The sequence below is a fragment of the Salvia miltiorrhiza genome, chromosome 2, assembly GCF_028751815.1.
Source record: "Salvia miltiorrhiza cultivar Shanhuang (shh) chromosome 2, IMPLAD_Smil_shh, whole genome shotgun sequence".
Lineage (NCBI taxonomy): Eukaryota > Viridiplantae > Streptophyta > Magnoliopsida > Lamiales > Lamiaceae > Salvia > Salvia miltiorrhiza.
The window spans coordinates 20,263,253-20,273,401 of record NC_080388.1 but is presented as its reverse complement, the minus strand read 5'-3'; the positions used below and the strand labels follow the sequence as shown (position 1 = coordinate 20,273,401).

At 37.2% G+C, this 10,149-nt stretch overlaps 1 long non-coding RNA gene across 1 annotated transcript; it reads right to left on the bottom strand.

Moving 5' to 3' along the window:
- Positions 1–649: 649 nt before the first annotated feature.
- On the bottom strand, positions 650–3,875 carry LOC131011513 (uncharacterized). Its single transcript, XR_009096979.1, has 3 exons — positions 3,473–3,875; positions 1,452–1,515; positions 650–941 (listed from the first exon to the last, which is right to left on the bottom strand). It is a non-coding gene; the product is annotated as an uncharacterized LOC131011513 (long non-coding RNA).
- Positions 3,876–10,149: the final 6,274 nt, after the last annotated feature.

The following is a 10,149-nucleotide window of genomic DNA, read 5'->3' as shown; positions in this document are numbered from 1 at the left end:
CTAGCGGGTTGGCCGATCATAGTGACCGTAGAGGGAGGCCTCCCTCTCGGCACGAGTTACTGATATGGTGATTAATGATATCAAAATGTCGGCGCAAGTTATTTATGAAAGAAATGATATTTTTGGTAAATACGAGTCTTTAAAGGAAAACCCTCGTATCTTACTACTGTTGAAAGGCTTGACAATAAAATATTATGCATGTATGTAAATTTCGGCAAGTGTCCACTAAGTACTCCCGTACTTAGCCCTGCATGTATTTCTAAATGTGCAGGTTGAGCTGTGATCGAGGATGTGTGTGCAAGCGGAGCTTTTGGTCAATCTAGGACGAGTACTTCAGAGTGGAGTATATGTCTTCATACATATACTCGAATTGTTGTTTTTTCGCTGCGAACACTAATTTTTGCTAAGATATTATGTCATTCGTCAAACAATATGTATCTTTTAACAATGTACTCAAACCCTTGGAGTACCCCTTTTTGGATAATATTATGTACGTGTCGCAGCCCGATTCCCGACACTAGTGATAGTGGGGTACGAGTATCGATACGACTATTTTTAAAAGAATAAAAGATAAGAAGAATAGGTCGAACATCAAGCGGAAGCTCGCATCAAAAGGTGTTAAAGAAATCATTATAAATGAACCCAAGGGTAAAATCGTCAATGTCGTTATAACTTTTTAATTATCAGGAATTTCACGAACAAAAACAAAACGGGTATCGCTCATTTTTCGTAAGGAATCATAATATGCAGAGTATCGCAGCAAAAGGCGAACCGATTATATGTATGAAGACATATAACCGTGAGTACATTGCTTAACTTCAAAAGAAAATTAAAGTATATCAATCATCAAGACTTTATCGTCAAAATGGAAATACGATAAAGTAAATACATCCTCCAACATTTCCCCGCCAGCACCAGACCAATCTCGCTCCTCGCTTAGTCTGCACATTTAGAAATACATGCAGGGCGTGAGTATATAATACTCAGTGGGCAAACGCCGAAAAACAAGAAAGGCGCTCTTAGAGCTATAAGTTTGAAGCTTGCCACATCTCAGCAATACACAGAAATAAGTTAGCATTAAATGAATCTGTGCATGCAGTTTTCATAATCATGATATCATAAAGAAACGATAGCGCTATCAAAGTACTCATCATGCATGTACCACATCTACAACTCATCATCATCAAAGGTACTGAGAAGTAGGCCTCCCTCTCAAGTACCGTGACTGGCCGACCCGAAGACGGCTCACAGTCACCTCTGTGCACAAAATCCCGCTTGTGGCAGGACCGAATTCGTCTCATCAGTAGAGGGTAGCACACAAGTCAATCTCAAAAGTTGGCAAGTCAAACAGTTCTTAAACATCATTTATCTCAAAACATTTGTTAATCATAACATCATAAAATCATTTTAGAAAGCTCATTCGATAAACATATACTCAAAATATTGCCCACCTGAAGACCTTACTCAAAAACTCCCGTCAAAGCGGAGTTACTTACTTCCCTGCTCTGCTCGTGTCTTCAGGGATCATCGTCATCATCGAAGGTTCATGTCATAAAATGAATCTCGATTAGAACTCAACGACAAAAACTCATGCCTTAACTCATGCTCTATCTTATATTCTATCTCTTAATCAACTCTACATAAACTTCTTCACTTAATTCAAATCCTTAAGTCCAAGGATAGGTTTCAATAAAATCATGGTTCTAAGTCTCGATTTATCTCTCATATAAGACTCGTCTAATCTCATTAAAACACTTAGGTAACATAAACACATAAGGCACATAAGAAAATACAATCAAACATCAACAAATCATGTCCTGTTTTCCCACTGACTCAACTTCAAAATTTAACACGTTCTGACTCCGACATCTCCTGGACTCCAGACTCATACCAAAAGAAAGGTATTTGAGTCTCGTTTCATTTAAAAAAAAGTAGAGTCAGAAACTCCAAGTGGTTTGGGATATATGGCGTTTTTACCACGGTCTACCATATTCGGCAGTTTTGAGCAATCGGAAACATTGATTTTTGAAAAATAGTAAACGTTGTCAAACTGAGCTCAAATTTGGTGGATATCTAGTCCATACAGTAAGGTTGATACCATAAAAATTTGGAAAGCTAGATCATACAGGAAGCTACTGAAATGAATGACTTTGTCCCCTGTTCTCTGAAATTCCCGGTATAAATGTGCAGATTTGGTTTTGAATTTTATAAAAATAGTAAATCAAGTCCAAATGACTTGTAATTTTACCGGTATGCTCAAGACTCATGTAGGGACATTCTGTAAAATTTTCAAAGCCATTAGACATCGACAACCCGTCGATCACAGTAGGTCAGTAGCCTACGAAAAATCACCAAAAACTCATCTCAAACTCTTAAATGCTCAATTCAACATTCCTTCAAAGAAAACCAATCAAAGCTCATTTTAAACACATATAACACTCAAAAACACTCAAAAACATTTAAAATACTCATCATACTCAAATTAACTCTCCTCTTTTACATCTTAACTCAAATCTCAAGGAAAACGTTTCTACAACGTATCAAGTAAATCCTCTTCTCAATTTCATGCTTAAAAACACTCAATCATTCAAAATGACCTCATACTTCATATAACTCATTTTATACACATCAATCCCCTATAATCATACCAACCAAACTTTAATAAAAACTCATATATTCACATAAACTCTCAACAAAAACATGACAACTTCACAAAATGATCATAAATCAATTTGACCTCATTTTATCATTCGTTAACCCCACATCATATGAGAACTCAAAAACTCCTTCAAACTAAACTAAGTCCAAATTTTACTTAGCTTACATTAGACTTAATCAAACATATTAAAACACTAATATCATGCTCAAAAACATATATCTTAAGCTAAATCGCTTAATAGACACATAGACAAGAAAGTCCTAATTTTTACCAAACTAAACTCTTTGAAATTTTATAAACTCACATGGATCTTTAATCTCATCATATATCTATCAATTTTAGTCATTTAAACTCACATATACTCCATCCATTTACAAATTAGAGCATAGATACACATAGCCCTAATTTTAGTAAACTAACTCATATCAAAATCATCATTTGACATCATATACTCAATTTACTCCATCAATCATCATCATATACATCTCATGGACTCATATACATCATCAATCCATCACCTTGATCATCAACTCAAAAATTCCCAAATTGGGGTAAACTAACTCAACCAAATTTTTACATCACAAGGCATAGCTTTTCAAAACACACACAAATCATTACCAAACATCACATAGATCATTTTTCTCACTTCTATTCAAGGAAAGAAGAAGAAAATTTTTTTTGAAGGGTAGAACACCCAAATTTTCGAAAATCTTGAAGAATAAAAGAGGGGGGTGATTTTCTTGCTTCAATCCTTCAAATATACTCATATATATCATCATACAAGTTTAATCTATGAATATAGAGATCACTTACTCAAGTTTTTCACCAACAAACAAACTTTCTCTCACTAGTCTTGAAGCCAATCTTCAAGGATTTCCTTGGATTCAAGTTGATAGGAGGTGTTTAGGTGGAATTTTGTTGGTGATTTATGTGTTTGGCATATTTTGGTGAAGCTTCGGAGGTCTCTCCAATGGTTGACAATGGAGGAATTATGAGAGAGAAAGGAGAGAGAGAGGTGGCCGATTGGTGAGGATGAAGGAGAGAGAGAGTTGCTTGAGAGATATGAATGGATTTGCAAGATTTAGATGATCTTATAGAGATTTTGCAAATCTTAAAGAATATTGGCAATTAATGCCTTTGATCTCTCTCTCACTCTAATCTCTCTCTAATCTCTACACTATCAATCCTTACTCTCTCCATAATATACTCTCAACTCTCTACTCTCTCAATTCTATACTTAGCAAAAATTTAGGCATATAACATATGGTAGAGAGAATTAAAATAAAGTGTGAGAAGGGTGATTAAATAATAATCACAAAAACTATGGAAATATTACTCATTAATAAAGTACCATAGTATAATTATTCATGTGACCCAAAATAAAATAATTATAGCACTAATATTAGTGCACTCACTCAATTATAATATTCCTCATCATAGGAAAAATAATTTAAAAAATATTATGCTTGGAAAAATTTCCATAAACCGGCATCATTCGATTTCTCGGTAAAAATAAACCGCACTTGCTTTGGAAACTTAATCAAAATTCCAAGTGCTAAAGTCTCAAATAAAAATCACAATAATTTGGTCATAATGACACACGTAACAGAAATCACATAATCAATCAGTCACGTAATTTCACATAACATCACATCAAAGCAGTCGGCAAACACAAACAGACTAAACGTCTCTCTCTAACCGACTATTTTCATCAAGGTTCTCACTCTTTCTTTCTCGACTCTATTTCCAACTCATTATTCCTATTTTCTTAATAGGACAGTCAATCTCTGATATCTCAGTATCCGGTATCTCTATTCCCGGTAGTTGGAAATAAAATAAAATCTCAGCTCAATTCAATCAGCATCTCTATCTCAACTCATTTCTCAAATCTCATCACTCTAATTCCATCGTCGGTTTATTCACTCGTATTTCTATTTAAAAGACAATCAGTCTTATTTGGTCATAAAAAAAAAGTAGTCTCGTAATTCGACATCTCAGTACTCTCAATAGTGTTAAGACACTATCTCACAACATAGGAAAAGTACGGGGTGTTACAGTACGGTCCCTTGTCGCCTTCGTTAATATCTAATTATTTCAATTGTTTCCCTTTTTCAAAGTCGGGTCATCAAGAAGCCAAGCATGCCCCTTTTCTAATCCCGCTCCTAAACCCCCTCCCCTCGTCGCGGTTTCCCCGAGTTTGCTATCCTTAGCAAGCGCGGCCGTGACACTATCTCTAGCCAGGTATCCTCTTAACTTAACACTATAAATCGTCTCAAAAACAATTAAGCTTCCTCATTGGAAACAGAAACTACATCATTTCCTTAATTTAATCAGCATCTCTATCAAAAACTCATTCTATTAAAGACTCACCCTGTAGTAGCCCGCTCTTTTATATATGAGTAAGATTCGTAAATGCGATATTTAATTATTGCATCCTCTAGTAATGTTAATCCAGCTGAGATTCTAAATTAGAATTTTCCACGTGAAATGATCGTGATTTATTCATTGAGTAGACAATAATTTATTTTCCAGAATGATAACTGACTTAGCAAAGTCAGGTTATTAATTTTATATGCTATAGAATATTATTTCTATCTATTATTGTTACTTGAGTCGTGGATTTATTCCGACTTATTAATCTAATTAAATCTACGGATTTAATTTAGATATTAGACGACATGTGAAGCGAATTGAATCTACGGATTTGATCTAGAATTAGCAGGCAAGAAATTAGATATCGAAATACGAGATTTATTAGAGTAACTAGTATTCGACTACAAACACGCGAGATTAGCAAAACTCGGCTAGTATTAGAGATATAGATTTACCAAGGCAGAAGGATTTTCTATGTATAATCACATCACACCTTTTATCACTTACAATCACCATCCTTGCTACCCCTAGTTCCTACCTTCCTATTACACCATCTGACAACAAAAGAAATAGGCAAGAAAATGAGGAAAGAAGAGAAACGTGTGTGTGTGCATAGAATAGCTGAGCTGCAACAGCAGCTCCCATCATTTCCTTACAGCTGGAGTAGATTCAGCCATGCCAAGGTACACCTAGGGGGTCTTTCAACCACCCTATAATAGGGTTGTAAATGAATCGAATATTTTTGCTCGATTCGAGATTCGATTCGAAATTGCCCGATTCGTATTCGAAATTATTCGATTCGTATTCGATAACAAATATTCGATTCGATTTGATTATTATTCAAATACGTATATGAAATTTTGATATTCGATTCGATATTCGTAGATATTCGATTCGATATATATATATATATATATATATATATATATATAATATTTTAATTATACTTTTATAATATTTAATTCTGACCCTAATTGTATATATACACTATATGTATAGAATATTAACATTTGAAATTGAATTTTTGTAATATCTAATTTTTTAACCCTCTTTTTAAAAGAAATAGTAAAAAAACAACTCTAGCCCTAATTGATTTCTAGCGCGCCTCCATTTCCAAATTCCAATTCCATTTTTTTTCCCTTCAGCGGCCTGCCCTCTTCTTCCCCACGCACGCCGCGTCGCTCGCTGCCCGCCCAGTCGCTCGTCGTTGCGCCACCAGCACCCCGCCGCGACTCAGCCTCTCCGTCTGCTGCTTTTGTCTCCATCTCCATCAGTCGTCGCCTGCATCGCTCGCCGCGCCGTCTAGTCGATCTTCGCCTGCATCGGTTGCTGCGCCGCCTGCATCGCTCGCCGCCGCACCGTCCTGTCGATCTGATCCAGATCCACGATTATGTTCCACTCCTCCACTCCTGCTCCACGATTTCGACGCCGTCGCCGATCTGATCCAGATCCACCGCACCTCCCGCTTCCCCGACCCCTACCTTCAGACCTATACGTTCAAGGTGTCCAGTGGGGACAGTCAATCGGTGGTGGGGAAGACAGAGTAGAAGAACAAGTGCGAGAAAGTGAAGGAGAATGAGAAGGGCAAAAAATTTAGAATTTCAAATCGAATATTTTCGAATCGAATAATATAGAATACAAGTCGAATACTCGAATCAAATATTCGAATCGAGTATTCGATTCAAAAAATTAAGGTACATTTAAAAGACGAATCGAATACTTAAATCGAATCGAATAATTCGAATATAACTACGAATCGAATACCGAATCAAGTTTAATATTCGACATCGAATCGAATCACGAATCGAATATCCCTACCATTTAACGAATACGAATCGAATATGTCGATATTCGCTTCGATTCGATTCGATTACAACCCTACCCTATAACAGCCTTATCTCTCCAGCCAACCACCACCTCCATGGCTTTTACATTCAGCCAACAAAACTAATCATTCATTTCCTTAGACACCAGATTTAGATTTCAGATGGAGTAAGTTGATTCCTGCTGCCAAGCTTCAATAGGTAAGCTTCGACTTATGTTTTCTCCATTTCATTCTTGTTTCTCCTGCATTTGTAAAGAAAAACATTTGCAATTTTCAGCTATCTCCTCATTAAACTCAAATAGCGCAACAGACAGCCAAAAGGACAAAACAATCAAGGTATTTACTATCTCATATGCCTTCTTTCATGATATGCATTTCACGCCCCAACACAACCGATGATCAGTTTTCTTATGAGATACAGATATTATGCATATGAACATAGCTAAACTATGAGTTTTTGTAATAGAGAATAACCCATAGCATGTTACAGATATAGAATAGCTCAATCAGTTTTTATTCACAAGACAAAGGCGTAAATGGCAGCATCAGACTAGAATTTTATGCGAGATAATTACGTTTCAACATATTAGCTTCTAAACCAAGTACTCAATAACACTTATGAGATTCATAGAGTATTTGATACCACAAGAATTCCTTTTACACAACAATTGGGGATCGAACTTAGCTTTTGGGAGAAAGGGATTGTACCTGTTCCATTAAACAAGGAGGAGGGCGACTGCCCGCTTGGCGGTGGCAGCCTCTGGCTTGCGACCTGCCGGACGAACCCAGGGAGGGGAGCACGGCGACCTCGCCGATTTTAGAACCCGGCGGCGGCGGCAAAGGTGCTAGCGAGACAGAGCGGCAGCATTCGAGGCCAGGGTCGAGGGCGTGACAACACAGCGGAGGAGCTGTACGCCGCGGTGATTTGCGGACGAGTTCCGACACGCAGCGGCGGTTGTTCGCCGATTCTTCAATGGCGGCGGCGGCTGATTTCTGAGGAAGAAGAGCTAGGGCATGAAATTTAGAAGAAAAGGGTAGTCTTGATTGAGGAATTTAGAGGAAGAGATTGTGAGGGGGAGAGTGAGTCGGAGGGGAGGCCGCATCGAAATTTCAGAGCGGCGGCGGCAACGGCTGGCTGGAGTACACGGCCGATCTTGGTTCTCAGCTTGAAACCTTGAAGAAAAGGAGTTCAGCGTGAATTAATTTGGTGTTTGGGCAAGCTGGAGTTTGGGCTGAAAGTATGTTATGATGGGCCGCAATTAGGACTTAAGCTGGGCCGGATTGAGGCTGAGGTTTTGGGCCTTTATTTTAAGTAGTATAGGCTGCCCTTATTTTCCTTCATATGGGCTCTGTATTTAATTAGTTTGGGATGGAGTTCTTTTATTTGGAGTGCCATTATTTTATTTAAGCCCGATCAAGGACTTGATTTATTAATCGATTAATTAGGCTCAACCGTTTCTAATTACGATTTTAATTTAGAATGAGGTTATGAGATTAGTAAGCGGGTTAGCAAACCCTAAGGTGAGTTGATTAATTAAGATTAATAATCTGATATCATAAGACGAGCTTTGATCCAATATTTGGATTAATAATTAAAGGAATATGAGCCATGTATATTTATTTTACGCATTCTCATTTATTGAGAATTTTCATTGAGCTAAGGTTTGACCTTATGTTCTCGCATTCAAGGTTAAGCGCAAGAGTAAGAGCTAGTCAATGAGTTACTGAACTGTAGCAAAGCTTCACTATCAGGTGGGCATTACTTTCATATGTATCAAATGAGTTTCATATTACAGTTGAACAAGTTATTTCATGACAAAATCTTTGAATTGAAGTTATTTCAAGTATTGTCTTGCCATAAAATGTTTCAATTTCAGAATGATATCTATCTGCTTTGGCTTTGCCAATGATGCAATCGAATTCGGGTCCTGAGCAGTTGATAGCTATCCTGCCAGGACTAGTGTACACCAGTGACCGTGTGTCATCTAGTGAGTTGGCCGGTCAAGTGTCCGTGAGAGGTGGCCACCTCTCCGGCACAAAGTTCCAGATATGATAGATTACAAGAGAACTTAGTCTGCAGACGAACCTTAAGAATCACAAATGAATTTAGTAAGCTTGAGCCTTTTAGCTAAAACTCCCTTGCTGTACTGTTTATGATGGCATGACAATTTATAGTTTTTACGCAATGATGTGTATATTTAGGCATACGTGCCCACTGAGTACTCTCGTACTCAGCCCTGCATATATTTCTAAATGTGCAGGTTGAGCCGTGGTTGATGAAGATGAAGTGAAGAGTGGAGCTTTTGTCATAAGTTAAATGAATGAACTCTTGGATACATGTCTTCATACATGTAATCAGATTGTTATTCTGCTGTGTACTCTTAGGTTTTATGTCCTTTTAGTTAAGTCGGATTCATCTGAACTTACAAGTCTGTTTGAGTCTTTGTGACTAAACATCAGTTATATTATGATTTTTCCCTTCTTCAACAATTATTTTAGTTCGATCCTCTATTATTTTGTTCACTCCCTTTCCACTGTCGTTTATAATTGTGTCCTTAGTTACGATTTTCTGGCTTAATTATCCTTAATTAAGTCCGGTCGTGACAGAATGGTATCAGAGCAGTTCGTTTGCTCTTAATCCAAGAGTTACCCAATTAGTCCTAAATTTGATATTAGTATAAAAGAGTCAGTCAATAAAAGCTCATCACTTCATCACATCATCACGCTCAACAAGAAAGAAAGAGGTAATGTTTTTTTTTTTTAACGTTGAAAATATCACATTTCATGCCAATGTACCGATGCTTACATGCAAGCTTTATGCTTTTTGATTGATTAGATATCTCAATGAACTTAGATGCGTTAAGAATGCTTGATCACTATTACGAGAAGAACAGTAGAAACTAGAAACTCAGTTATATATCACTATAGCTATAGTGAGGAGCCCAGAAAGAGGAAAAAATCAAATATCACTTCAAGAGACGCGAGAATTTAATGAGAAGAGATACAATGAGATGAAAAGAAGAGTGTCACACATGAGTCGGTGACATGGGCATAGTTCCTTGTTCGGGCTGTTCACACGTGACAGAATACCGAACCAACTATTGCCTTATCCGATAAGAACTTACTTGAGACATTGCTCATAGTGATGAGTGTGACTTATGTAATTAGCTAGCAGTTGTGTAATGAGCTAAGCCTCATTTCAAACCCCTCAATTATCACCAGTTATGGCCTGAAGAGAACCTTCATGATTTATGATTGAACTTCAGAATTAGACTCACATGGAGTCATAAAG